This window comes from Mustela putorius, unplaced genomic scaffold (assembly GCF_011764305.1).
Source record: "Mustela putorius furo isolate JIRA1106 unplaced genomic scaffold, ASM1176430v1.1 tig00000328_pilon_pilon_pilon, whole genome shotgun sequence".
NCBI classification, from domain to species: Eukaryota; Metazoa; Chordata; class Mammalia; order Carnivora; family Mustelidae; genus Mustela; species Mustela putorius.
This window is the reverse complement of record NW_025421348.1, coordinates 258,649-285,728: the sequence shown is the minus strand read 5'-3', so window position 1 is coordinate 285,728 and position 27,080 is coordinate 258,649. Positions and strand designations below refer to the sequence as shown.

At 44.2% G+C, this 27,080-nt stretch overlaps 1 pseudogene; it reads right to left on the bottom strand.

Annotated features, from left to right (window-relative positions):
* Positions 1 to 3,417: 3,417 nt before the first annotated feature.
* LOC123391843 lies at positions 3,418 to 3,531 on the bottom strand (annotated as a pseudogene).
* Between the last annotated feature and the right edge of the window lie 23,549 nt (positions 3,532 to 27,080).

Here is a 27,080-nt window from a genome sequence, read left to right as displayed (position 1 = left end):
ACTAGGAGCTGGTTCTTTGAAAGAATTTATAAGATTGATAAACCCCTTTCCAGACTTATCAAAAAGAAAAGAGAAAGAACCCAAATAAATAAATTCATGAATGAAAGAGGAGAGATCACAACCAACAAACACCAAAGATATACAAACAATTATAGGAACATACTATGAGCAACTCTACGCCAACAAATTCAACAATCTGGAAGAAATGGATACATTCCTAGAGACATATAAACTACCACAACTGAACCAGGAAGAAATAGGAAACCTGAAGAGACCCATAACCAGTACAGAGATTGAAACAGTCATCAAAAATCTCCAAACAAACAAAAGCCCCGGGCCAGATGCTTCCCAGGGGAATTCTACCAAACATTTACAGAAGAATTAATTCCTATTCTCACGATACTGTTCCAAAAAAATAGAAATGGAAGGAAAACTTCCAAACTCTTTTTTTTTCTGAGGCCAGCATCATCTTGATCCCAAAACCAGACAAGGATCCCATCAAAAAAGAGAACTACAAACCAATTTCCTTGATGAACACAGATGCGAAAATTCTCACCAAAATACTAGCCAATAAGATTCAACAGTACATTAAAAGGATTATTCACCACGACCAAGTGGGATTTATTCCAGGGCTACAAGGTTGGTTCAACATCTGCAAATCAATCAATGTGATACAACACATTAATAAAAGAAAGAACAAGAACCATATGATACTCTCCATAGATGCTGAAAAAGCATTTGGCAAAGTGCAGTGTCCCTACCTGATTAAAACTCTTCAAAGTGTAGGGACAGAGGGCACATATTATTAATATTATCAAAGCCATCTATGAAAAACTCACTGCAAATATCATTCTCAATGGAGAAAAACTGAATACTTTTCCGCTGAGGTCAGGAACCCGGCAGGGATGTCCGTTATCACCACTGCTATTCAACATCGTACTAGAAGTCCTAGCCTCAGCAATCAGACAACAAAAAGAAATTAAGGGCATCCAAACTTTGCCAAATTGGCAAAAGAGAAGTCCAACTATCCCTGTTTGCAGACGATATGACACTGTATGTGGAAAGCTTAAAGGACTCCACTCCAAATCTGCTATAACTTGTATAGGAATTCTGTAAAGTGTCAGAATATAAAATCAATGCACAGAAATTGGTTGCAGTTTTTTTTATACCAACAAGACTGAAGAAATAGAAATTAAGGAGTGAATCCCATTTACAATTGCACCCAAAACCCTAAGATACCTAGGAATAAACCTAACCAAAGAGACAAAGAATACTCAGATACTCAGAAAACTCTAAAGTACTCATGAAAGAAATTGAAGAAGACACAAAGAAATGGAAAAATGTTCCATGCTCCTGTATTGGAAGAACAAATATTGTGAAAATGTCTATGCTACCTAAAGCAATCTACACATTTAATGCAAACCCTATCAAAATCCCATCCATTTTTTTCAAAGAAATGGGACAAATCTTCCTAAAATATATATGGAACCAGAAAATACCTCGAATAGCCAGAGGAATATTGAAAAAGAAAGCCAAAGTTGTTGGCATCACAATTCCAGACTTCAAGCTCTATTTCAAAGTCGTCATCATCAAGATAGTAGGGAACTGTCCCCAAAACAGACATAGATCAATGGAACAGAATAGAGAGCCCAGAAATACACCCTCAACTCTATGGTCAACTAATCTTCAACAAAGCAGGAAGGAATGTCCTATGGAAAAGAGACAGCCTCTTCAACAAATGGTGTTGGGAAAATTGAACAGCCACATGCAGAAAAATGAAGTTGGACCATTTCCTTACACCATACATGAAAATAGACTGGAAATGGATGAAGAAGCATAATGTGAGAAAGGAATCCATCAAAATCCTTGAGGAGAGAACAGGTAGCAACCTCTTTGACCTCAGCAGCAGCAACTTCTTCCTAGGAACATCGCCAAAGGCAAGGGAAGCAAGGGCAAGAATGAACTATTGGGATTTCATCAAATCAACTATTTTGATTTCATCAAAAAAAAGCTTTTGCACAGCAAAGGAAACAGTTAACAAAGCCAAAAGATGACTGTCAGAAGTTATCTGGGAGAAGATATTTGCAAATGACATACCAGATAAAGGGCCAGTATCTATCCAAAATCTATAAAGAGCTTATCAAACTCAACACCCTAAGAACAAATAATCCAATGAAGAAATGGGCAGAGGACATGAACAGACATTTTCTGCAAAGAATACATCCAAATGGCCAACAGACACATGAAAAAATGCTCCACATCACTCGGCATCAGGGAAATACAAATCAAAACCAGAATGAGATACCACCTCACACCTTTCAGAATGGCTAAAATGAACAAGTCAGTCAATGACAGATGCTGGCGAGGATGTGGAGAAAGGGCAACCCTCCTACACTGTACGTGGGAATGCAAGCTGGTGCAACCACTCTGGAAAACAGCGTGGAGGTGCCTCAAAAAGCTGAAAATAGAACTAGCCTATGACCCAGTGATTGTAGTACTGGGTATATACCCTCAAGATACAAACGTGGCATTCTGAAGGGGCACATGCACCCAAATGTTTATAGCAGCAATGTCCACAATAGGTAAACTATGGAAAGAACCTAAATGTCCTTCAACAGATGAATCAATAAATAAGATGTGGTATATATGTACAATGGGATACTATGCAGCCATCAAAAGAAATGAAATCCTGCTATTTGTGATGACGTGGATGGAACTAGAGGGTATTATGCTTGGCGAAATAAATCAATCTGAGAAAGACAACTATCATATGATCTCCCTGATATGATGAAGTGGAGATGCAACATAGGCGGTTTCGGGCATACGAAAAGAAAAAATAAAAGAAGATGGGATTGGGAGGGAGAAAAACCATAAAAAACTGACTGAATCTCACAAAACAGACTGAGGGTTGCTGGGGGGAGGTGTGTTGGGAGAGGATGGTGGGGGTATGGACATTGGGGAGGGCAGGTGCTATGGTGAGTGATGGTGAGTGCTGTGAAATGTGTAAACCTGGTGATTCACAGACCTGTACCCCGAGGGATAAAAACACATTATATGTTTATAAAAAATTAAAAAAAAATAATTTAAAAAATCCATTAAAGAAAAAACACATATTGCAAGCCCAGAGCTAATCTCATATTCAATCAAAAAAGTTTGAAAGTTTTCCCCTTAAAGATCAGAAAAAAAAGACACAAGTGTGTCCACTTTCACTACTCTCATTTGACATAGTACTGGATGTCCTAGCCAGAGAAACAAGGAACACAAAGAAATAAAAGACTCCAAAAAAAAGGAAGAAGTAAAATTTTCTTTTTTTGGATAACATGAACTTACATGTAAAAGAATCCTAAAAAATTCATAAAAATTTTGAATAAACAAATTTAGTAAAGCTGCCAAATACAAGATAAATATATAAAAGACAAGAATTTTGTTTTGTTTCGTATTTTTAATAGTTTTTCATGTCATCCTTGCTCAGTGATCACGCTAATCTCTGCATCATTCCAATTTTAGTATATGTGCTGCCAAAGTAAGCACAAGACAGGAGCATTTTAACACTCTAATGATGAACTATCTGAAAAAATAAAGAGAACAATCTAATTCACACTAGCATCAAAACTAATAAAATACTTAGGAAAAGATTTAACTAAGAAGATGAATGATCTGTACCCCATAAACTATGACATTGATAAAGAAATTGAAGGAGACACAAATGGAAAGCTAACTCATATTTATGAATGGTAAGAATTAACATTGTTAAAATGTCCATACTACCGAAAACCATCTGTAAATTCAATTCCTATCAAAAATCCAATGTTAGGGGCGCCTGGGTGGCTCAGTGGGTTAAGCTGCTGCCTTCGGCTCAGGACATGATCCCAGGGTCCTGGGATCGAGCCCCGCATCAGCCTCTCTGCTCAGCAGGAAGCTGCTACCTCTTCTCTCTCTGCCTGCTTGTCATCTCTCTCTCTCAAATAAATAAATAAATAATCTTTTAAAAAATCCAATATTGTGTTTTTACAGAAGTAAGTAAAGAATCCTAAAATTTATATGAGACAAACAAATAATCAAAGCAGTTCTGAGAAAGAATGAAGAAGCGAAATTACACTTCTTGATTTGAAACTATACTACAAAGCCCCCATGCTCAAAACAATAAAGTATACTGGCATAAAAACAGACCAATAAACAAGTAGAACAGAATTGAGAGTCCAGAAATAAATCTTTTCATACAGTCACCTAATATTTGACAGGGGCCAACATATGTAATGGGTAAAGATAGTCTGTTTCAGTAAATGATATTTAAAACTGAATAGTCACATAAACCAGCATGAAACTGGAACCTTATATCACTCATAAATCTTAACTTGAAATAGATTAAAGACTTAAATGTGATGCATGAAACTAAATTTCCTAAAGGAAAACATAGGAAAAATTCTCCTTGACATTGGTCTTGCCAATAGTTTTTTGGATACCAGACCAAAAACACAAGCAAAAAAAGCAAAAATAAATAAATAAATGGTATTATATCAAACTAAAGTTTCTGCATTGCCAAAACAAAGGGAATGAAAACTCAATCCACAGAATGGAAGAAAATACTTACAAATCTTATATCTGAAAAGAGGTTAATAACCAACAGATACAAATAGAAAATAATATATAATTAAAAAAATAGCAAAAGGATCTCAATAGACTTTTTATTCAAAAAAGTTATATAAATGACCAACAGGAGCATTAAAAAGTGCTCAACGTAAAAAACTCAGGGCAAAGTCATTATGTGTTGTTTTTGTTTACCTCTGAAAAACACAGCAAGATATTACTACCTATTAGAATATATACTACCAAAAAATTAAAACTAACAAATTTTGGTAAATATTGGGGAAAATGGGGAACTTATGCACTGTGATAGGGATATAAATTTGTATGGAAAACAGTATGGAGACTATTCATATTATTAAAAGTAAAATTACCATATGATTCAGTAATCCCACCTCTAGGTATATATCTAAAGGAAACAAAGTCACTATTCGAAGACATATCTGCACTCTTATGTTCATTATAAAATTATTAACTCTAAGCAAGAGATGGAAATAACTTCAGTATCCATTAATGGATGAATGAATAAAATAAGTATGGTAAATATATACTATGGAATACTACTTAACCATGAAAAATTAAGAAATACTGCCATTTACAATACCATGGATGGATCTTGAAGGTATTATACTAAGTGAAATATTTCAAAGATTTTATATATTTTTTTTATATATAATTTTTTATTTTTTATAAACATATATTTTTATCCCCAGGGGTACAGGTCTGTGAATCACCAGGTTTACACACTTCACAGCACTCACCAAAACACATACCCTCCCCAGTGTCCATAATACCACCCCCTTCTCCCAAACCCCCTCCCCCCAACAACCCTCAGTTTGTTTTGTGAGATTAAGAGTCACTTATGGTTTGTCTCCCACCCAATCCCATCTTCTTTCATTTATTCTTCTCGTACCCACTTAAGCCCCCATGTTGCATCACCACTTCCTCATATCAGGGAGATCATATGATAGTTGTCTTTCTCCGCTTGACTTATTTCGCTAAGCATGATACGCTCTAGTTCCATCCATGTTGTCGCGAATGGCAAGATTTCATTTCTTTTGATGGCTGCATAGTATTCCATTGTGCATATATACCACATCTTCTTGATCCATTCATCTGTTGATGGACATCTAGGTTCTTTCCATAGTTTGGCTATTGTGGACATTGCTGCTATAAACATTCGAGTACACGTGCCCCTTTGGATCACTACGTTTGTATCTTTAGGGTAAATGCCCAATAGTGCAATTGCTGGGTCATAGGGCAGTTCTATTTTCAACATTTTGAGGAACCTCCATGCTGTTTTTCCAGAGAGGTTGCACCAGCTTGCATTCCCACCAACAGTGGAGGAGGGTTCCCCTTTCTCTGCATCCTCGCCAGCATCTGTCATTTCCTGACTTGTTGATTTTAGCCATTCTGACTGGTGTGAGGTGATATCGCATTGTGGTTTTGATTTGTATTTCCCTGATGCCGAGTGATATGGAGCACTTTTTCATGTGTCTGTTGGCCATCTGGATGTCTTCTTTGCAGAAATGTCTGCTCATGTCCTCTGCCCATTTCTTGATTGGATTATTTGTTCTTTGGGTGTTGAGTTTGCTAAGTTCTTTATAGATTCTGGACACTAGTCCTTTATCTGATATGTCGTTTGCAAATATCTTCTCCCATTCTGTCAGTTGTCTTTTGATTTTGTGAACTGTTTCCTTTGCTGTGCAAAAGCTTTTGATCTTGATGAAATCCCAATAGTTCATTTTTGCCCTTGCTTCCCTTGCCTTTGGCGTTGTTCCTAGGAAGATGTTGCTGCGGCTGAGGTCAAAGAGGTTGCTGCCTGTGTTCTCCTCAAGGATTTTGATGGATTCCTTTTGCACATTGAGGTCCTTCATCCATTTTGAGTCTATTTTTGTGTGTGGTGTAAGGAAATGGTCCAATTTCATTTTTCTGCATGTGGCTGTCCAATTTTCCCAGCACCATTTATTGAAGAGGCTGTCTTTTTTTCCATTGGACATTCTTTCCTGCTTTGTCGAAGATTAGTTGACCATAGAGTTGAGAGTCTATTTCTGGGCTCTCTATTCTGTTCCATTGATCTATGGGTCTGTTTTTGTGCCAGTACCATGCTGTCTTGATGATGACAGCTTTGTAATAGAGCTGGAAGTCCGGGATTGTGATGCCACCAACGTTGGCTTTCTTTTTCAATATCCCTTTAGCTATTCGAGGTCTTTTCTGGTTCCATATAAATTTTAGATTTGTTCCATTTCTTTGAAAAAGATGGATGGTACTTTGATAGGAATTGCATTAAATGTGTAGATTGCTTTAGATAGCATAGACATTTTCACAATATTTATTCTTCCAATCCAGGAGCATGGAACATTTTTCCATTTCTTTGTGTCTTCTTCAATTTCTTTCATGAGTACTTTATAGTTTTCTGAGTATAGATTCTGTGTCTCTTTGGTTAGGTTTATTCCTAGGTATCTTATGGTTTTGGGTGCAATTGTAAATGGGATTGACTCCTTAATTTCCCTTTCTTCTGTCTTGCTGTTGGTGTATATTTTTAAATTTATGTATTATGATAACCCTTACATACAGAATCTGAAGAAAAAGCAAACTAATGGAAACTTAGAGTTGAGTTGACAAGGGGTGAACCTGGGGTGGAATAAGGTGGTCAAAGTGTACAAACTTGCAACTATAATAGGAAAAAGTTCTGGAGATCTAATGTACAGCATGATGATCATAGTTAATAATATATACATACTTTTTAAATTGTGCTTCCCTTTATTAAATTTTGCATATATCACATTCTTACAAGTTGAAAGTTTATAGCAATCTTGTATAAAATAGGTCTGCTGCCACCATTTTTCTAACAACATTTGTTCATTTTGTGTCTCTCTGTCACATGTTGGTAATTCTTGCAATATTTCAAGTTTTTTTCATTATTATTGTATTTGTTATGGTGATCTGTGATCAGTGATTATGACCCACTGAAAACTCAGAACTAGTTTACTTAAAGTATATGAATTGTTTTTCTTTTTAAAGACATAATGCTTTTGAACAGTACAGTATAGTGTTTATTTTTTATATGCACTGGGAAACATAATTTTTTATTTGCACTGGGAAACCAAAAAAAATAATAATAATGATTTGACTTAGTTTATTGAGATCATCACTTTATTGAGGCGGTCTGGAACAAAACCCACAAGACCTCTGAAGTTTATCTCTACTGTACGATATACATTAAAGTTGCTAAGAGAGTAGATCTTAAAATTCCTTACAATACATGCATAAAAAAGAGAGGCAACTATATGAGATAGTAGATGCATTAACATTTTTATGTAGATTATATTGCAATACAGATGTATACCAATTTATCAAATGGTACAAAATTTACACAATGTTAAAAGTTTGCAGTGTTATAAAGAAATCATTTCTTAAATTTACAAATTATAATATGTCAATTATTTTTCAATAAAGCTGGAAATAACTTTTAGTAGAATTAATCTGTTTTTCAAAAAAGGAAGTAAGTAAATAGAAACTGCAACTCACTCTGAAATAATAGAATACAAAATCCATTTTAGTTATATACACTGTGACAAACACTATTAGTTAGTTTACAATGAAGGAATACTTATAAACCATGAAGGATGGTCTATAAATAAGGCTGAAAGAGCTCAGTTTTAAGGTTTAAATTTAAAATCTTCTTTTGAAATACTAAACTGACCACCCAGTTTTCCAAACATAAATGTCTTCACTGCATGAATTTATTTCATACAACTCTATAATCTAGTTTCATAAGAAAGCAGCATGCAAATTTTGAATAAGACAGACTTGCTTAAGTTTCTTTATGTTCAACAGTAAAGGATACTTCCCTAAAAAGAAGAAAAAAATCAGCATACTTATTATGATAATTATTATTATGATGATAATTATTATTCATAATGAGATTCATATTGAATTCATATTGAATTAGGGAATATATAGCCTCAGAGGGGGTAAAGTAAAATGAAATTTATTTTGGTAAATGTGTCTATGAATAGTCAATACAATGCCTCAATATAAATGAATATTATCATTTTGAACAATTTAATTACTATTATTAGAATTATTATAAGTATAAAAATAGCTATCATTTTAGCATGGAATATGAGACTCTCATGCTCCATGCTTCATTACATCCACACAACAACTCTGCATAATAAGTATTATCATCACCATTTCAGGGGTGAAAAAACTGAGGCTAACACATTTAGATAACTGGTTTATGATTACATGGCTGATAAAGATGCATCACACTAATTTAGGCTTTATGATTTCAGAATTGTACTCTTTCCACTTCACATTCTATTACTCTGTAAATACTTGGCTTGTTTTCATTTAGTTCTTTAATTTTATTCATGTGGCGATGGCTTAAAGCTTCATTTAAAGGAAGCTTAAAAAAATTCATTTAACCAAAAGCTCCCAAGAATTAAAAATGTCATGGAGCTAATGTAGACATTAGTTAATGGGTAACCATATATTTTCCACTCTAGTGAGATAAAAATCAGAGTATTTTTCTAAGTTTTAGTCTCTGAGTATTAAAAAGGACTTTGTTAAAATAGAAATATTTAGACAAAGGTGATCAAAAGTCTGGATCAGGTCACCTTAAGATAAATATTAGAAAACTGAGGAAACAAATGGAGATTCGAACACTGAGCTATGATATAATGAATGGTTTAAAGTATTTAGTAGAGCATAGAAAAGCCCTTTAAAGCCTGGTCTTAGCCTAGCATTGCAGCATCTGGGATATCTGTCTATCTATCATCTATCTATTTAGATATAAATTTGAAAATTTTTTAACTTAAAGATTTTGAGAATAGAGAACATAATCGGCACCATAGAAGATCTGTTTATGATAACAACGTAGCCCCTTCTCCCAGTTTGTTAATATTCTCTCTTATTTAATGTAACATTGTGCAAATATACCACTGCTGATCTGTGTTATGAGTGAAATAACTATAATCATCTGTTTTCATATCCTGGTGAAAATATTCATTTAGTTCAATGTTGTATTTCTAGGATTGGACCAAATTTTTTTTTAATTTTTAAGTTTTCTAAATATTGTCCAACTTACCTGAAATGTTTTATTATGGGCACTGTCATTCTTTCACATTCTTGCAAGACATTTTTACTGTTTCCCAATATGGTAAGAGTGTAATAGTATGCCATTCTAGCTTTTAATTTATTTTGAATTTAATTTAATTTAATTCCAGATTCATAATAAAGATAAACAGTTTTTACATATGAGTGGCCATTTGGATTACCTTTCTGTAAAGTACATGCTCCAATCTTTTGATATCTTAACATTGTGTCATACTGACTTCTTTAATAGTAGATTTTCTGAATGAACTTTTAGCTGTGTAGGTCTTCTCTATTTTATTTTGAACTTGCTTTCATTTCAAAAACTTTATATTTATTTTCATAATCTGCTTTTATTTTGCTTTGTCTATTATCTATCTATCTATTTATTTATTTGCAAGCAAGAGAGAGCGAGCGAGTGAGAGTGCAGGGAGGGATAGAAAAAGAAGGGAAAAGAATCTAAAGCAGCCTCCAGGATCAGCACAGAGCCCAACTCTGGGCTCTATTTCAAAACCCTGACATCATGACCTGAGCCAAAATGAAAGAAATGAAATAAAATTAAGGTGTTAAATAAAAAGGAAAAAGAATTGGAGGTTTAATTAAGAGAGCCACCCAGGCACCCCTGTGGTATCTTAAATTGGCTGTCATATCTTTAAAGTTCTAGAGTATCCATTTGGTTCATTTATAAAATCTTTCTTAATATCATTTTTTAGTTTCAGTTTTGCGCTTCTCTCTCAGGCAGATGGGATCCTCAGAGAAAGAGGATTTCGCTCCATGCGGGTTTATTACACCGTGCTGTGGAGACCAGCTCAGGCAAACAGGAGCATCCCTCAGACTGGACTCTGATTTCCCAAAGAATGCTGTGCTTTCCCAGAGGGGATGCCGGACAAAGAGGCTTTCGCTCTATGCGGGTTTCTCCCATCCTGCTATGAACATTAGGCTAAGGCAAGCAGCAACAGCAGCCCACAGAAGCGACCCTGATTTCCCAGCGACTGCTATGCTTTGCTTTCGCAGTGGTTTTCAGCGCGAATGCGCCTGTGGAAAGAGCCTTAAGGAAAGGGACACGTCTTTCACTGGGCTCCCCAGGAGCATCTGTGGAAGGTGCAGCACGCTGCCCAGGGAGAAGAGCAGGAGCCGTTGGCCTTCTGGTCTGGAAACGGTTGCGAAGCAGGAGAGCCGGCCCTAGCAGGCACAGCGGCCGGTGGCAATACAAGTGTCTCCCGCTCCGTGTGCAGAGAGACAGAAGCCTGGCTACTAAGGAGACAGGAGGAGATGAGTATGGCAGGGTGCGTGCTCCACTCTTAGGAAGGAGTCTGGGTAGAAAGCATGCCTGACCTGAGCCTGTGGGCCAAGGAGACAGCAGCTCCTTGGCCTCCTGTCCCTAGGGCAGACATGCTCTAGCTACGAGGCGCCTACCCTGAACTCGCAGAAACAGCTCCCTGAAATAACGGGGAGTCAGATGCCGTCTTCCTCCAAGATGTGGAAGCTGGAGGAGGCACGGGGTTTAAGGGGAAGGAGTGGGGACAGTCCCCCAAAGCTCCCTATTCAGTGTACGGGCGGTGTGCAGGGATCCTGTCACCTCTCCTTTCCTGTGGGAAAGCACTGGCCTAGTCCGCGAGTTCGCCTGAGCGCCAGAGTAAAAGGCCAAGCGATGCCTACACCGGGACAGGGTAGTGTGCATAGAGTGCCATCCTAGGCTACGCATGCTACTGTAGGGTTGTGGCTGGGTCTGCTTAGTTCCGCCTGGCAGGGTGAACCCAGGACGCGAACAATGAGCCAGGGAAAGTAAGGCCCAAGAGGCACCAGCTCTCCCGAAGCTCTTCTTCCCTGACGCGACAGAAGCCTTGCTGAGGAAGCAGCAGCGAAGTGCTGTTCGCTCCAAGCCAAAGCCTCTGCGAAAGCACAGCATTCGCTGGGAAATGTTCTGCGTGCTGCTGCTGCTTGCATGAGCCAGTCGCCATTGGGAGAAACCCGCATACAGTGAAAGGCTCTTTGCCTGGGCATCTCCCCTGGGAAAGCACAGCGTTCCTTGGGAAATCAGAGTTGGATTTGGGGATGCTGCTGCTGCTGCTTGCCTGGGCTAGTCCCCGCAGCTCGGTGGAAGATACCCGCATGGAGCGAAATACCCTTTGCCCTAGCATCCCCTCTGCCTGAGAGAGAAGCCCCCTGTGTGGAAGGCGCAGCATGCCGCCCCCGGAGAAGAGAAGGAGCCGTTGGCCTTGGGGTCGGGAAACACTCGGGAAGCAGGATGGCCTGCCTTGGCACGAACAACAGGACGGTGGCAAGACAAGTGTCCCCCGCTCCCTGTTCAGAGAGATGGAAGCCTGGCTGCTAAGGACACATGAGGGGACGACGAGGGCAGGGGTGCGTGCTCCACTCTGAGGAAGGAGTCTGGGCAGAAGGCAGGCTGTCCTGTGCCTCTGTTCCCAAGGGGACAGCATCACCTTGGACACCTGTCCCAAGGGCAGACTTGGGCTTGCCACCAGGTGCCATACCCGGAACTCGCAGAAACAGCCCCATGTAGAAACGGGCAGTCAGATGCCGTCTTCCTCCAGGATGTGGCAGGGAATTGGATGGCAGGGCGTGTGCCAGGGAAGGAGTGGAGACTGTCCCCCACAGTTCCCCATCCCCGTGCACGGGTCCTGTGCAGTGATCCTGTCGCCTCCTCTCCCCTGTGGTGAAGGACTGGCCTAGACCCCGAGTCAGCCTGAGCACTGGACAAAAGGCAAAGCCTTACCTACCCCAGGAGATGGTAATAGGCATAGAGTGCCATGCTAAGACACGCACGCAACTGCAGGGTTGTGGCTGTGTCTGCTTAGTACGGCTTAGCAAGGTGAACCCCGGGCGTGAACTTGGAGCTCGGGAAAGCAAGTCCCAAGAGGCACCAGCTCTCCCGCGGCTCTTCTTCCCTGCCGCGACAGAGCGAAAACCCAAATTCTTGCTGAAGAAGCAGCAGTGAAGTGCGGTTCATGCCAAGCTGTAAACCTCTGCGAAAGCATAGCAGTCGCTGGGAAATCAGGGTCGCTTCTGTGGGCTGCTGTTGCTCCTTGCCTTAGCCTAGTGTTCATAGTCGGATGGGTGAAACTCGCATGGAGCGAAGCCTCTTTGTCCGGCATCCCCTCTGGGAATGCACAGCATTCTTTGGGAAATCAGAGTCCAGTCTGAGGGATGCTCCTGTTTGCCTGAGCTGGTCTCCACAGCACGGTGTAATAAACCCGCATGGAGGGAAATCCTCTTTGCCTGGGCATCCCCTCTGCCTGAGAGAGAAGCGCGGTCGCGCCCTGTGGAAAGAGCCTTAAGGAAAGGGACACGTCTTTCCCTGGGCTCCCCAGGAGCATCTGTGGAAGGTGCAACACGCTGCCCATGGAGAAGAGCAGGAGCCGTTGGCCTTCTGGTCTGGAAACGGTTGCGAAGCAGGAGAGCCGGCCCTGGCAGGCACAGCGGCCGGTGGCAATACAAGTGTCTCCCGCTCCCTGTGCACAGAGACGGAAGCTTGGCTGCTAAGGAGACAGGAGGAGATGAGTATGGCATGGCGCGTGCTCCACTCTTAGGAAGGAGTCTGGGTAGAAAGCATGCCTGACATGAGCCTGTGGGCCAAGGAGACAGCAGCTCCTTGGCCACCTGTCCCTAGGGCAGACATGCTCTAGCCTCGAGGCGCCTACCCTGAACTCGCAGAAACAGCTCCCTGAAATAACGGGGAGTCAGATGCCGTCTTCCTCCAGGATGTGGAAGCTTGGAGGAGGCAGGGGGTTTAAGGGGAAGGAGTGGGGACAGTCCCCCAAAGCTCCCTATTCAGTGTACGGGCGGTGTGCAGGGATCCTGTCACCTCTCCTTTCCTGTGGGAAAGCACTGGCCTAGTCCGCGAGTTCGCCTGAGCGCCAGAGTAAAAGGCCAAGCGATGCCTACACCGGGACAGGGTAGTGTGCATAGAGTGCCATCCTAGGCTACGCATGCTACTGTAGGCTTGTGGCTGGGTCTGCTTAGTTCCGCCTGGCAGGGTGAACCCAGGACGCGAACAATGAGCCAGGGAAAGTAAGGCCCAAGAGGCACCAGTTCTCCCGAAGCTCTTCTTCCCTGACGCGACAGAAGCCTTGCTGAGGAAGCAGCAGCGTAGTGCTGTTCGCTCCAAGCCATAGCCTCTGCGAAAGCACAGCATTCGCTGGGAAATGTTCTGCGTGCTGCTGCTGCTTGCGTGAGCCAGTCGCCATTGGGAGAAACCCGCATACAGTGAAAGGCTCTTTGCCTGGGCATCTCCCCTGGGAAAGCACAGCGTTCCTTGGGAAATCAGAGTTGGATTTGGGGATGCTGCTGCTGCTTGCCTGGGCTAGTCCCCGCAGCTCGGTGGAAGATACCCGCATGGAGCGAAATACCCTTTGCCCTAGCATCCCCTCTGCCTGAGAGAGAAGCCACCTGTGGGGAAGGCGCAGCATGCCGCCCCCGGAGAAGAGAAGGAGCCGTTGGCCTTGGGGTCGGGAAACGCTCGGGAAGCATGATAGCCTGCTGTGGCAGGAACAGCAGGCCGGTGGCAAGACAAGTGTCCCCCGCTCCCTGTTCACATAGATGGAAGCCTGGCTGCTAAGGACACATGAGAGGACGACTAGGGCAGGGGTGCGTGCTCCACTCTGAGGAAGGAGTCTGGGCAGAAGGCAGGCCTGTCCTGTGCCTCTGGTCCCAAGGGGACAGCATCACCTTGGACACCTGTCCCAAGGGCAGACTTGGGCTTGCCACCAGGTGCCACACCCGGAACTCGCAGAAACAGCCCCATGGAGAAACGGGCAGTCAGATGCCGTCTTCCACCAGGATGTGGCAGGGAATTGGATGGCAGGGCGTGTGCCAGGGAAGGAGTGGAGACTGTGCCCCACAGTTCCCCATCCCCGTGCACGCGTCGTGTGCAGTGATCCTGTCGCCTCCTCTCCCCTGTGGTGAAGGACTGGCCTAGACCCCGAGTCAGCCTGAGCACTGGACAAAAGGCAAAGCCTTACCTACCCCAGGAGATGGTAATAGGCATAGAGTGCCATGCTAGGACAGGCACGCAGCTGCAGGGTTGTGACTGTGTCTGCTTAGTTCGGCTTAGCAAGGTGAACCCCGGGCGTGAACTTGGAGCTCGGGAAAGCAAGTCCCAAGAGGCACCAGCTCTCCCGCGGCTCTTCTTCCTCCCGCGACAGAGCGAAAACCCAAATTCTTGCTGAAGAAGCAGCAGTGAAGTGCGGTTCATGCCAAGCTGTAAACCTCTGCGAAAGCATAGCAGTCGCTGGGAAATCAGGGTCGCTTCTGTGGGCTGCTGTTGCTCCTTGCCTTAGCCTAGTGTTCATAGTCGGATGGGTGAAACCCGCATAGAGCGAAAGCCTCTTTGTCCAGCATCTCCTCTGGGAAAGCACTGCATTCTTTGGGAAATCAGAGTCCAGTCTGAGGGATGCTCCTGTTTGCCTGAGCTGGTCTCCACAGCACGGTGTAATAAACCCGCATGGAGGGAAATCCTCTTTGCCTGGGCATCCCTTCTGCCTGAGAGAGACGCACAGTTGCGCCTGTGGAAAGAGCCTTAAGGAAAGGGACACGTCTTTCACTGGCCCCCCAGGAGCATCTGTGGAAGGTGCAGCACGCTGCCCAGGGAGAAGAGCAGGAGCCGTTGGCCTTCTGGTCTGGAAACGGTTGCGAAGCAGGAGAGCCGGCCCTGGCAGGCACAGAGGCCGGTGGCAATACAAGTGTCTCCCGCTCCCTGTGCAGAGAGACGGAAGCCTGGCTGCTAAGGAGACAGGAGGAGATGAGTATGGCAGGGCGCGTGCTCCACTCTTAGGAAGGAGTCTGGGTAGAAAGCATGCCTGACATGAGCCTGTGGGCCAAGGAGACAGCAGCTCCTTGGCCACCTGTCCCTAGGGTAGACATGCTCTAGCCACGAGGCGCCTACCCTGAACTCGCAGAAACAGCTCCCTGAAATAACGGGGAGTCAGATGCCGTCTTCCTCCAAGATGTGGAAGCTGGAGGAGGCACGGGGTTTAAGGGGAAGGAGTGGGGACAGTCCCCCAAAGCTCCCTATTCAGTGTACGGGCGGTGTGCAGGGATCCTGTCACCTCTCCTTTCCTGTGGGAAAGCACTGGCCTAGTCCGTGAGTTCGCCTGAGCGTCAGAGTAAAAGGCCAAGCGATACCTACACCGGGACAGGGTAGTGTGCATAGAGTGCCATCCTAGGCTACGCATGTAATAGATTTATGATTGATGATAGATTTAGTTAAAATATAACTGTTTTAAATATTTATTCTTAGTAAACGATTTCAAACTATGCTCATTTAAGTAAGTTGGTGCATAATCCCATTTCTATTAAAACATAGTGCAAGGACCAATGCCACGCTTCCGCGAGAACCCCAAGCTCTTTTTCTAGAATGGCCATATGCGTATGTATCAGGCGTCCTCTTTTCACTTCCTTTGTGGAGCACCTACCATGGAGGTCATGTAATAACCAATAACCAAAAAACAAACAAAAAACCCAAACATCCGGGTCGAAGTGATTTGCGCGTGCCATCATGCAATGGCGGACCCTGCCTGGAGACTAGGAGACTGCTCAAAGAGATCGCTGACAGGCATCTCAGTCCAGGCCTGTGCTGGGGAATCTGGTTCCCGGCTTTGGGCACAATCAGGAAGCCAGAGAAATGACCCGAGAGTGCAGCCGGGTTTAGGGCTGATGATCTTTTCGCAGCCAGGCAGCACTCGGACACCCGCTCGGGGAGCCAGGCTAGGAGGCTGCCCAGCGCTGGCGCTGGCCACGCTCGCACGCCCCCGGGGCTTTGCCGGCGCCCGTGCCCCAGGCCCGCGCCTCAGGGCGGAGGGGGAGGGGGGCGGGGGCGGCCAGGAGAAGGGGCTTTGCTAATTGCGGAAGCGGGAATTGAGCTCGCGGAGGACGCGGTGGAGACTCTGAGAGGAGGTGGAGGGGCTGGCAGAGGAGGGGCGCGCAGCTTCACGGTGCTGTGCTGAGGCCCAGTCAGAACTCAGGACCCCCTTCCTCGCCGCCCCTGCACTCCCGCACTCCAGCCCAGCCCCTGAGGCCCGGCTGTCCCGCTCCCGTGGCCCGCTGCCCCGCCCCGCCCCATGGCTTCTCTGGACGACCCTCTGCGAGCAGGTAAAGTGACACCGCGCCGCGCCCTCACTGGAGCAGAAAGCGCGGCCCGCGAGTTTGCGGGGGTGTCGGGACCCAGCCTCCCGCGACCCCCGGGTCAGCGGGACCACCCCGGACGACACGCCGCACCCTGGACCCCACGGGGTCGGGCCGGGACAGAGCCAGGCGAGGTGACACCCGCAATAGCCCCCATCGTTTGGCACCCCCACGCGCGGGTGCCGCGGGTGCCGAGGACCCCCTTCCCTCATCCCGAGCTTTGGACCCGCCACTTTTGTTCTGGACTTGGGATCCCAGGTGGAAACTAGTCCCTCAGACCTCCCTGGCAGCAAGGAGCGCAGGGAGGGATTCTCCCTTTTTCCACCCTGGCTCTTCCTCTCTCCACATTCACATGCCTTCTGGCGTCCCTTTCCTCAAATCATTGTCACTTTTATTAAATGGCTTTGTTCTGCATGTTGACCCGCAGAGCGATTTCATGAATGAATATACAGGAAACTAAGTCGGAGCCCACCTGTGAGAGCCCACCTGTGGAGGCCTTTCATTAATTAGAATGGTCTCTGGTTCTAGCCTCAGTTCAGAATACTGCGTGTACCTGAGGACCGAGTCCAGATGTTTCTTTCATCTCTGACTTGAATTTGAAATCCTAACGTCACTATGACCTGGGAAGCCGAGGTCCACAGCATCTTCATCTGAAATTCCACTAGAGCTCCCATTTACCTAGAGCACAGCCTGAGTCTGTTTTCCACTACTGTCAGGGTTCTAGAAGTTCATGCACTGCCCACCACTGACAGTAGGGGCATCTCTCTGTCCAGATTTTCCCTTTACATAAAGAGGTCAGTTACAGGAGATTAGGGCCCACTCTAACGACCTCACTGTAATGGGATTGCATCTGTAAGGACTCTAGTTCCAAATAAGGTCACGTTCTGTGGTACCAGAGGTAAAGACAGCAGCAAGGTTTCTGGGGGTAATGCAAGGTCAGCTCTTAACAGTCCACTCTCTGGCTCCCCAAATTCGTGTCATTCCCGTGTGCAAAATACCTACACCCAATGCCCTCCAAAGCACTAATCATCCCAGAATCAACTTAAAATCTGAAATCTCATCTGTCCTCCTCCACTGAAAGACCTAGATCTCACCCAGACCATGGGACCTGAGGACTGCATCCAGAAGCCACAGTCTCCTGGTAAAGCTTCCCATCAGGTCCTGACATCACCCTAATTCGTCCCAGCAGCCGAGGGCGTACAGTTCCCAGAGACAGTTTCTCAGAGGAAGTTTGAAGACCACCTCAGAGGACGTTCTTTGGGAGTGTATGAAGAGGGAATGGGGTCAGAGACTCCTGCCATTCCCAGGGCACCCAGAACCCAGAGAGTGAGGCCTTGGGTGCTTTCTAATGACATATTCAAGGCAATTCTTTGACTTTGGGACTTCAGAGCTAACTTAGTTTTCATTTGTGATTATTATTTTTGTGTGGCGGCCATAGCTTTTCTTTTGACCTATGGCTGTTTTCACTCCGGGTTCTGAAGAAGCCCCTAAATCCTAACCCTGTTGAGGACTCCGAAAGCTCTCAGAGCAGCAGTACTGGGGGACAGTGTGGACACATGGTTTGGTTTCTCCTCTGGCCTGATTCTGTGGCAGCCCCACTCTGTCCTCCTCAGACATCAGAGCAATAGCTGAATAAGTGGAGAAAGGACCAGGGGATCAGGAAGGTGGCCACCGAAGAGTGACTTCTCTGGAGGGTGGCTGAGCTAGCCAGTGAGCATGATAGTCCAGCTCTGCCTGCAATCTGGATGGAGCTGAACAAGGGCCAAGAAAGGGGAGGAGGAGCAGAGAGCAGGGAGAAAGGGACCAAAGAGGAGATTCAGAGGAAGGGAAGTAATTGGGAGGAGAGAAGAAACTCTAGAAGGCAGGCATGTAAGAAAAGAAAAGGGATGAAGTGGGCATCGGGAAAGGGCACCACCAGGGAGGACAGAGGGGAAGGGAAGAAGGAGGGAGGGAGGAAAGGGGAAAGGAAGAAGGGAGGAGTCAGCACTCCAAGGCTCCCCCTGCATCTGAAGAAGAGGTGGCTGGTCCCTCCTGTCAAACAGGGTGCTCACTCTTTGGTCCCAGTTTCTGCTCCCAGTGATATTGGGCTTTGCAGCAAATTAATGACATATATAAAATTATAGGGAAATAACACCTTCCGTTCCATTATGAGTACAGCTTTTAAAATGGTCTCATGTGGCAGGGATTCTAGCCATTGGCTGCGCAAGGCATGAGGCGTGTTAGTGATTCTATTTTTTCCTCTGCAGAATGGGTATTTCTACATTCCAGGTCATTTCTACCCCAATAAATAATGCGGCGATTCTCTCAGTGAGTTGTACCTTTGGTTTAAACAGCCAACTGTCTCTTAAAAAGGACTGTGTTTAAAGTCCTTTAAAAAAAAAAAGTCCTTTCAAAAAAATCGTTTTTTAATTTTTTATTTTTTAATCCCATAGGTTTACTCTGAATCTGGAACTTTGTCATTTAGACCTTCTCTGCTGATTAAAATATTTTTCATCATCAGCACCTACTGCTCTCCTCTCCTGGTGGTCTCTCTGGAAGGGGTCTTCTCTAGCTCTTCTAGCAGGAGATGGGCACTACCCCTATACCCCTGTTGCCAGACCAACCTTACCTATCCTGCAGGGTCAGTCGGCCTGGCCTTTTATCTGTTGTTCTCTTCTGAGTGGTTAGTTTTTCATAGATACCGTGCTTTGCTTTTGTCAGGATTTACTCTGGACTATCAAAACCCTTTTCTTGTGCCACAGAAGCCTAAGAAACAGTCCTGATGAGAGAACCAGGAACTCAAACAGATCATATTTATCCTGAATGTTCCATCCAAAATGAAAAATACATTTCTGAGGAGCCTCAAGATCTCTGAGAAGGGAAGTTTCACCAACTCTGTCATGTAGGGGCATCAATTCCGATTCTGTGTCAATTTTCCTCCTTTCCTAGCTAATAATTCTCTACCTCAGAAAGCCCACTCTCAACCGTTTCCTCTCTCAAAGGCAGTTGCTCTTAGTGTCTGCACATGGCACTTGGGGCCTGCTGGTCGTTGGCTACTGCCCTCTGTACCTTGGGTCTAACAGCTGCGGGGCATCAAGATGAGAACGTCTCTTGTTCTAAGACTTAATATAGTTTGGGGCATATGGTAAGCAATAATCACTTTTTAAGTTGATCCAAGTGTTCGACCTTTCTTAATTATTCTAGTTCCACTATTTACTTGATCTAAGATTTGTCCTCCCCCCCCATTTTAATATCTCTTAAGGTGGCACTCACCTTGCACTTGAGGATATATCTTAGTTTAACTGACAGTATTTCTCTTTCTTAGTCGAACATAAACTATAGTGCATCTTAACCTTGATGAAAGTTAGGATGCAATTAAATACTCTATTATGGTTATGATTCTGATATTTGAAATCCTCCGTTAGCTCCCTGTGCCCCTTCAGTGTAGTACCTCACCTCCTCGGCATAGTATACAAACCATCCCAGCCCCAGTGTTAACCCCGCGGCTCAGCCTCCATCCGCACGTGATGCTGTGAGATCAGCTGTCGGTTGTCATGAACTTTCTGTAGTTTCCCGAATGCACTGTGCCTCCTCCTGGCACTTTGAAACTTGACACACTCATCCTCATTCTTTGCTTTGCCCTTGTCTATCACCTCCCCCGAAAATCAGTTCCTAAGTGTCTTTTCCCAGCTCCAACCTACCCTTGGCAGTCTTTTATATCCCTGTGGTGAAGCCTGTCACACTGAACCGTGGACATGCCCGTAGTCCCGCTGAGAAGAGAAAAGGGACAGTGAGGGCCCCCCAGCATTTGCAGCTTTAGTGCAGAGCCCCATGCCTGGCTTGCAGGAAATGCCAGATCATGAAGACAAACGGAGATCATCCTCTGGCTAAAACCAGCTCTTCTTTAACTACCGCAGGATCTGGATCAATAAAGAGCAGCCAGTTATTATTGCTGTTTTTCTAGGGATTTTTTCCCCCATATATTTCCCAGGTCTTTACTTTTTTTTTTTTTTAAAGATTTTATTTATTTATTTGTAAGAGAGAGAGAGAGTGAGAGCGAGCACAGGCAGACAGAGTGGAAGGCAGAGTCAGAGGGAGAAGCAGGCTCCCTGCGGAGCAAGTAGCCTGATGTGGGACTCGATCCCAGAACGCTGGGATCATGACCTGAGCCGAAGGCAGCTGCTTAACCAACTGAGCCACCCAGGCGTCCCTCTTTACTCTTTTTATAGCACTTTAATTGAGGCTTCAACCACTTACTAGTCAGATCAGGTGAAATCATTTTCCTTCCCATACCCTCGATGTATTTCACTCCTAGTAATTCTTTCTTTAAAGATATTATTTACCCATTTGACAGATCACAAGTAGCTAGAGAGGCAGGCAGAGAGAGAGGGGGAAGAAGGCTCCCCGCTGAGCAGAGAGCCTGATGTGGGGCTCCATCCCAGGACCCTGAAATCATGACCTGAGCCAAGGCAGAGTCCTAAACCACTGAGCCCCCCAGGAGCCCCATATCTGGTAATTTTTAATCAACGTGGATTTGCTGCATCAAATAGTTCCTTCTTCTTCAATATAAATATATAAATATATTGATGAAGTCACACGCATGTCTTAGTAGAATGTCATACCTTTAGTAGCAAACATGAATCTTGGCCATTGGTTATGATTTTTGTTTTGGATTGATTTGGTTCGGTTTTTGTAATGTTAAAAATCCCTCCACCCTTGGCTCTGTCTGACCTGATTGCTTTCAGCTGTTTCTGTAACAAAGTTGTCCCAGCAGGGAAAACTCTCATTGTTTACATTGGCGCCCCCTTCTGAACACTTTGTTTATAAAAAGCTTTTTTTTTTTTTTTTTTTTTTGGCTATGGAAATGTGGAACCACAATGAGGTATTTCAAAGAGGTGAACCACAGATAAATTTCTCTAAGGGTGGGGTAAGGGTTACTCAAAAAGGAACTTGACAAGGCTTTTAAATTTATCGACAGTCATTATAACATAACGTGACTGATTGTTACCGTGCTCTTAACTGGGCAAACACTTGTTGGCTTCCAAGATAGACTAACATAGTTGAGATGGTTCTAGCGGCCTTCTAGCACAGGGTCTCATGAGGCAGGGATTCTAGCCACTGGCTGTGCAAGGCATGAGGCCTGTTAGTGATTCTCTTTTTTCCTCTGCAGAATGGGTCTTTCTACATTCCAGGTCCTTTCTACCCCAATAAATAATGTGGCGATTCTCTCAGTTGCTTGTACTTTTGGTTTAAGCAGCCAACTGTCTCTTAAAAAGGACTTTTCTTTAAAGTCCTTTAAAAAAAACGTCCTTTTGATGAGGGAGCAGGAGGCTGGCTGAGAACAGAGCAGGGGCTGGCGCCTTGCACCCCTTCTCCACCCACTCCCCTTGGTAATATGTGTGACATTTCACAGGCACCCCTGACTGCCCTAAAAGAAGAGCAAATGGTTATCTTGCAGAGATCACAGTCCTGCAAGGCAGGAGTCTCTCTTGGTTTACAAATGTCCTTGAGATTTACAACAAAGAAGTTGCCTTATCAATAGCCCAATTTCCAAAGATACATAACTCAGTTCCTCAAGCCCTAACGTCACCCTCCCCTCCATAAAAAAACTGAAGGAGATGCAGGTAGAAGGAAAAGTAAATAAAGTTAAATTTCTTTTAAGACCTAAATCTCACTAACAAGGACGTTTGATAGCAGGAATGTAACATTCCACCAGGAGACTCCCAATTGTCTTTATGTTAGTGCCTCATTAGAGGGAAAGTAGCCTTGGCTTGATAGTAACCAGGCCTTCCATATCCTGACAGTCTTCTTTATCCCAATAGCCCTTCTGAACAACCCTTTGTCCTCACCTACACAACTCCTGTGTATATAACCAGCCACTCCTCACATGCCTGGGGCAGCAGCTCTTCCTGCCCATGGGTCCTGTCCCCGTGCTTTAATAAACCACCATTTTGCACCAAGGATGTCTTAAGAATTCTTTCTTTAGTCGTCAGCTCCGAACCTCACCCCACCAAACATGACTTAGGATCTGGAACTTCATCAATTTCAAAAAAAAAAAAAAAATCTTTTATTTTTTATTTTTTATTTTTTAATCCCATATGTTTACTCTGAATCTGGAACTTTGTCATTTTGACCTTCTCTTTTGATTAAAATATTCTTCATCTTCAGGACCTACTGCTCTCCTCTCCTGGTGGTCTCTCCGGAAGGGGTCTTCTCTAGCTCTTCTAGCAGGAGATGGGCACTTCCCCTCTACCCGTGTTGCCGGACTTACCTTACCTATCCTGCAGGGACAGGTCGGCCTGGGATTTTATCTGTTGTTCTCTTCTGAGTGGTTAGTTTTTCATAGATACCGTGCTTTGCTTTTGTCAGGATTTACCCTGGACTATCAAAACCCTTTTCTTGTGCCACTGAAGCCTAGGAAACAGTCCTGATAAGAGAACCAGGAACTCGAACAGTTCATATTTATCCTGAATGTTCCATCCAAAATGAAAAATACATTTCTGAGGAGCCTCAAGATCTCTGAGAAGGGAAGTTTCACCAACTCTGTCATGTAGGGGCATCAATTCCGATTCTGTGTCAATTTTCCTCCTTTCCTAGCTAGTAATTCTCTACCTCAGAAAGCCAACTCTCAACCGTTTCCTCTCTCAAAGGCAGTTGCTCTTAGAGTCTGCACATGGCACTTGGGGCCTGCTGGTCGTGGCTACTGCCCTCTGTACCTTGGGTCTAGCAGCTGTGGGGCATCAAGATGAGAACGTCTCTTGTTCTAAGACTTAATATAGTTTGGGGCACATGGTAAGCAATAATCACTTTTTAAGTTGATCCAAGTGTTCGACCTTTCTTAATTATTCTAGTTCCACTATTTACTTGATCTAAGATTTGTCCTCCCCCCCATTTTAATATCTCTTAAGGTGGCACTCACCTTGCACTTGAGGATATATCTTAGTTTAACTGAGAGCATTTTTCTTTCTTATTCGAACATAAACTATAGTGCATCTTAACCTTGATGAAAGCTAGGATGAATCTATTATGGTTACGATTCTGATATTTGAAATCCTCCGTTAGCTCCCTGTGCCCCTTCAGTGTAGTACCTCACCTCCTCGGCATAGTATACAAACCATCCCAGCCCCAGTGTTAACCCCGCGGCTCAGCCTCCATCTGCACGTGATGCTGTGAGATCAACTGTCGGTTGTCATGAACTTGCTGTAGTTTCCCGAATGCACTGTACCTCCTCCTGGCACTTTGAAACTTGACACACTCATCCTCATTCTTTGCTTTGCCCTTGTCTATCACCTCCCCTGAAAATCACTTCCTAAGTGGCTTTTCCCAGCTCCAACCTACCCTTGGCAGTCTTTTATCTCCCTGTGGTAAAGCCTGTCACAATGAACCGTGGACATGCCCGTAGTCCCGCTGAGAAGAGAAAAGGGACAGTGAGGGCCCCCCAGAATTTGCAGCTTTAGTTCAAAGCCCCATGCCTGGCTTGCAGGAAATGCCAGATCATGAAGACAAACGGAGTTCGTCCTCTGGCTAAAACCAGCTCTTCTTTACCTACCGCAGGATCTGGATCAATAAAGAGCAGCCAATTATTATTGCTGTTTTTCTAGGGATTTTTTCCCCATATATTTCCCAGGTCTTTACTCTTTTTATAGCACTTTAATTCAGGCTTCAACCACTTACTAGTCAGATCAGGTGAAATCATTTTCCTTCCCATACCCTCGATGTATTTCACTCCTAGTAATTCTTTCTTTAAAGATATTATTTACCCATTTGACAGATCACAAGTAGCTAGAGAGGCAGGCAGAGAGAGAGAGGGGGAAGCAGGCTCCCCGCTGAGCAGAGAGCCTGATGTGGGGCTCCATCCCAGGACCCTGAAATCATGACCTGAGCCGAAGGCACAGGCCTAAACCACTGAGCCCCCCAGGAGCCCCATATCTGGTAATTTTTAATCAACGTGGATTTGCTGCATCAAATAGTTCCTTCCTCTTCAAATATAAATATATATATATATTGATCAAGTCACACGCATGTCTTAGGAGAATGTCATACCTTTAGTAGCAAACTTGAAATCTTGGCCATTGGTTTTGATTTTTGTTTTGGTTTGATTTGGTTCAGTTTTTATAATGTTAAAGATCCCTCCAGCCCTTGGCTCTGTCTGACCTGATTGCTTTCAGCTGTTTCTGCAACAAAGTTGTCCCAGCAGGGAAAACTCTCATTGTTTACATCGGCGCCCCCTTCTGAACACTTTGTTTATAAAAAGCTTTTTTTTTTTTTTTTTCCTTTGGGTATGGTAAATGTGGAACAACAATGGGGTATTTCAAAGAGGTGAACCACAGATAAATTTCTCTAAGGGTGGGGTGAGGGTTACTCAAAAAGGAACTTGACAAGGCTTTTAAAGATATCGACAGTCATTATAACATAATGTGACTGATTGTTACTGTGCTCTTAACTGGGCAAACACTTGTTGGCTTCCAAGATAGACTAACATAGTTGAGATGGTTCTAGTGGCCTTCTAGCAATGGGTCTCATGAGGGAGGGATTCTAGCCACTGGCTGCGGAAGGCATGAGGCCTGTTAGTGATTCTCTTTTTTCCTCTGCAGAATGGGTCTTTCTACATTCCAGGTCCTTTCTACCCCAATAAATAATGCGGCGATTCTCTCAGTGAGTTGTACTTTTGGTTTAAGCTGCCAACTTTCTCTTAAAAAGGACTTTGTTTAAAGTCCTTTAAAAAAAAAAAAGTCCTTTCAAAAAAATCTTTTTTTTTTATTTTTTATTTTTTAATCCCATATGTTTACTCTGATCCTGGAACTTTTTCATTTTGACCTTCTCTGCTGATTAAAATATTCTTCATCATCAGCACCTACTGCTCTCCTCTCCTGGTGGTCTCTCCGGAAGGGGTCTTCTCTAGCTCTTCTAGCAGGTGATGGGCACTACCCCTCTACCCCTGTTGCCAGACCAACCTACCTATCCTGCAGGGTCAGGTCGGCCTGGCCTTTTATCTGTTGTTCTCTTCTGAGTGGTTAGTTTTTCATAGATCGGGCTTTGCCATTGTCAGGTTTTACTCTGGACTATCAAAACCCTTTCTTTGTGCCACTGAAGTCTAAGAAACTGTCCTGATGAGAGAAACAGAAACTCGAACAGATCATATTTATCCTGAATGTTCCATCCAAAATGAAAAATACATTTCTGAGGAGCCTCAAGATCTCTGAGAAGGGAAGTTTCACCAACTCTGTCATGTAGGAGCATCAATTCCGATTCTGTGTCAATTTTCCTCCTTTACCAGCTAATAATTCTCCACCTCAGAAAGCCCACGCTCAACCGTTTCCTCTCTGAAAGGCAGTTGCTCTTAGAGTCTGCACATGGCACTTGGGGCCTGCTGGTCGTTGGCTACTGCCCTCTGTACCTTGGGTCTAGCAGCTGCGGGGCATCAAGATGAGAATGTCTCTTGTTCTACCACTATAATAGTTTTGTGCACATGGGAAGCAATAATCACTTATTTTGTTGATCCAAGTGTTTGACCTTTCTTAATTATTCTAGTACCACAGTTTACTTGTTCTAAGATTTGTCCTCCCCCCCCATTTTAATATTTCTTAAGGTGGCATTCACGTTGCTCTTGAGGACATATCTTAGTTTAACTGACAGCATTTCTCTTTCTTAGTCGAACATAAACTATACTGCATCTTACCCTTGATGAAAGCTAGGATGCAATTAAATACACTATTATGGTTACAATTCTGATACTTGAAATCCTCCGGTAGCTCCCTGTGCCCCTACAGTGTAGTACCTCACCTCCTCGGCATAGTATACAAACCATCTCACCCCCAGTGTTAACCCCGGGTCTCAGCCTCCATCCGCATTTGATGCTGTGAGTTCAGCTGTCAGTTGTCATGAACTTGCTGTAGTTTCCCGAATGACTGTGCTGCCTCCTGGCACTTTGTAACTTGACACACTCATCCTCATTCTTCCCTTTGCCCTTGTCTATCACCTCCCCTGAAAATCTGTTCCTAAGTGTCTTTTCCCAGCTCCAACCTACCCTTGGCAGTATTTTATCTCCCTGTGGTAAAGCCGGTCTCACTGCACCATGGACATGCCCGTTGTCCCGCTGAGAAGAGAAAAGGGACAGTGAGGGCCCCCCAGCATTTGCAGCTTTAGTGCAGAGCCCCATGCCTGGCTTGCAGGAAATGCCAGATCATGAAGACAAACGGAGATCATCCTCTGGCTAAAACCAGCTCTTCTTTGCCTACCGCTGGATCTGGATCAATAAAGAGCAGCCAGTTATT